Here is a 3,265-nt window from a genome sequence, read left to right on the forward strand (position 1 = left end):
TCAGAGTATGTGTTTGTGAAATAAAATATATTTATGATATATGTTTCATTGTATGAATAAAAAAGAACATATATATTAGAAATTGTATACCTATTTAATAATACAATACACGAACTATATTTTTTATGTAGTAATAATGTGCTAATTTTATAAATTGTTAATTAATGCTTATGTGGTAGATAATTTATGTATACATAATGAATATATCACATGTGTAAAATATAATAATAAAGCATAAATCATTTTGATCTTTTAAAAAAAAATTATTCCATTAAAAGTTTTATTAGTCCTATTCTAAAACGTAGAAGAATTATTAAATAATATTTTTGATAAAATATTAAAGCATGAATCTAAATTATGTTATTATTGTAAAAATAAAAATTTGTATTAATTGAAAATTACATAATATATACAATAAAATAAATAACTTACTAATTCATTTTTATAAATATGTTTTTATGCAGATCAATGTAGCTCTTATGAATAAATAAAATAATAAATGAAGTAGGTTTTAGAATATTATTTTTTAAATGTGTATAGAAATACGTGAACTAATAATAAATATAAGTACAAAATGATAAATACAAATTGAGTAATATAATGTAGAACAATATTTCTATATATAAAATAATAATATAATTAATACAAAACAAAGTTAACGTAACATACATCAATCACGATTTTTCAATAATAAAAAAACTAATAAAGCAATATAGATAAATAGGAAAGGTTTATTATATACTATATAAAATAAATTACTATTAAGTAAATTTTACTTATAATTAACATAAATAATATAATATATATATAAACACATGAAACATAAAAGCACATGTCGATATATATACCAATATATTCAATATATAATAAAAAATATTATATTATAAAATTTAATCCTAATATTTATAACAGATATTATAATTCAAAACACTATGTTCTAAAACAAAAAATTCTAAATATCAAAAACAAATACTAAAAAAATATATATAAATAAAAAAAATTAAATGTATAAATTAAATCATAAGCCCTAAAACTGCATATACCAATCCAACAATACATATCTATGAAAAATAAACCCTGATCCTTTAACATACTCGGTTTTTATTTATTTATTTTAATACTTTTTTTTATAAGTATTTTTACAATAATTGAACAAGACATATTAAGATTTTAAGTCTATAAATATTCTTTTTACATATATGAACAATTGTTTATGTGTTCTTTAATTTCATAATTAATTNNATTAATTTTATCTCAATAAATAAAAACTGATTAACATTTATTCTGTGTTCAAAAACGTTACGCTGTGTTGTATCCTATATAATTTTCTTTTAAATATTCAAAAAATGAATTATAAGTCTCAGATCTATGGGTGGATAATCTATTTACTTTTTTAGTTAACTTGTTTATCATATTAGCTATATTTGGAAAGTTATTTTGATGTTTTCTTTTTATTGGTTTAAACTTGTAAATTTATGAATATTAAAGCACATGTGCAATATATTAAGCTATTACATATTGATATGTGTTGAATTGATTTACTAGGATAATAAACATTATATGAATTAATGTAATTTTTATTTACATTATATAAAACACCAAAAAACATGGATGATAGAACTAATCCTAAAAGAGTATTGCCAAATTTACTTAGAGGATTCGATTTGTCATTAAAATATTCTGATTTTTCCTCAGAACGCTTTGTAATTAATAAAGTACCAGAAGATTCTTCTGGAGCATGGAGCACTACTTCTTCTTCAAGAATATCCTGTCCAAAACTAACTAATTCCTGATTATCATCATGACAATTAAACTTATCTAACAAATCTTTTGGATTGTACTTTTCGTATTCATTTCACAAACCAGGACACATATGTTTTTGTTTAAGATTACAATAATCATTATGGGACTTATATATAACATTTATGTCACTGAGGTATTTGCATAATTCTTTACACATTTCATTGCATTTACTATTCATATCGTTAAGATAATTAAAATTGAAGGAGTAATCAAACAGTTTTTTTATCATCTACTCACTTATCGTCATAATTGGTAATATAAAGATAAGGTACACATTTGAAAGAACGGAATGCACTATAAACACTACTGGCACGCATCCACATATTTTGAATTTCAGATAATGCTTTAGAACAACATTTTTCATTTATTTTATGAGTTTTTGATAGTTGATCTTATACCAAATAGGTTAATATATTACAATTCATTTTATTATATTTATGTTTACTCCATATTTTGTCTTGATTTATTAAATATATTATATATTTTGAACAAAGCTTTTTAATTTGATCAAATTCACGATTACTATATTTATATTCACTACAGTAAGTTACATTATCATCTTGTAAACTCTCAGAATCATTATTCAGCATTTTATAAAAAATACTAAAGGTAAATCATTTGTTTTAAAAGTCGGAAAAGTTAAAATGAAAAAATAAAAACATGATCATTTAGATATTCATTATTATTATGCACTTTTTATTGTAGATAATTAAGAGCAGAATATTCATGAATATACACGTATGCTATAATATGTGTAAATTTAAATGTGTCCATACATCCTCATCTTTTTGGGCTATATTTATATTTAATAATACAATAAATATGCGAAATTATAAATTTATTAATGTCCCTATGTAATTATATGTGTCCTAACTGTGAGTAATATGTCATGCGTAAATACAGAAACTGTTAATATAAGCATAAACATATATTTTAAAATAACAGATTAAAAAGTATAATATATATTTTAAAAAATTCTCTAGAATGCTCAAATAAAAATACTTATTGAATATAATATTTGTTATTTATTCTTTATTGTTAGGAGTGTTCTTCTTCATAAATAAAAAAAATAATGCCTAAAAAACAATAATAATAATAAGTTTTTTTTTAAATTACATCTAAATAAAAAACAAAATATTTTTGAATAAACATATATAATAAAAATATAAAAAAATTCTTACAAAATAATTTAAATTAATGTTACATTGTGNNTTTTTATTAGATGTATGTACAAATTTAAAGTGTATATATAGTGTGAGTGTATATACTTTTCTTAACAATTTAAAACATATTTAAAAAATAATGTTCCAAATCTTTCAATAGACCTACAGCATGCTAAACACATTATAGAAGTAATATTATGTCTTATTTGTGGGTAATCTTGGAGTTTAGGGTTTAGTCTTAATATTTAGCCTTTAGGTTCCCTTTTTATATATTTTATTACTTTTTTATATAGTATTAA

The 3,265-nt window shown here is 20.2% G+C and overlaps 3 annotated features.

Moving 5' to 3' along the window:
• Positions 1–1,299: 1,299 nt before the first annotated feature.
• Positions 1,300–1,464: a sequence feature (nonsense mutation produce stop codon;~variable surface protein).
• A 121-nt stretch (positions 1,465–1,585) lies between these two features.
• Positions 1,586–2,032: a sequence feature (nonsense mutation produce stop codon;~variable surface protein).
• A 73-nt stretch (positions 2,033–2,105) lies between these two features.
• Positions 2,106–2,120: a sequence feature (nonsense mutation produce stop codon;~variable surface protein).
• Positions 2,121–3,265: the final 1,145 nt, after the last annotated feature.

This window comes from Plasmodium gonderi (assembly GCF_002157705.1).
Source record: "Plasmodium gonderi DNA, contig: Pgo-contig_572, whole genome shotgun sequence".
Classification (NCBI taxonomy): Eukaryota; Apicomplexa; class Aconoidasida; order Haemosporida; family Plasmodiidae; genus Plasmodium; species Plasmodium gonderi.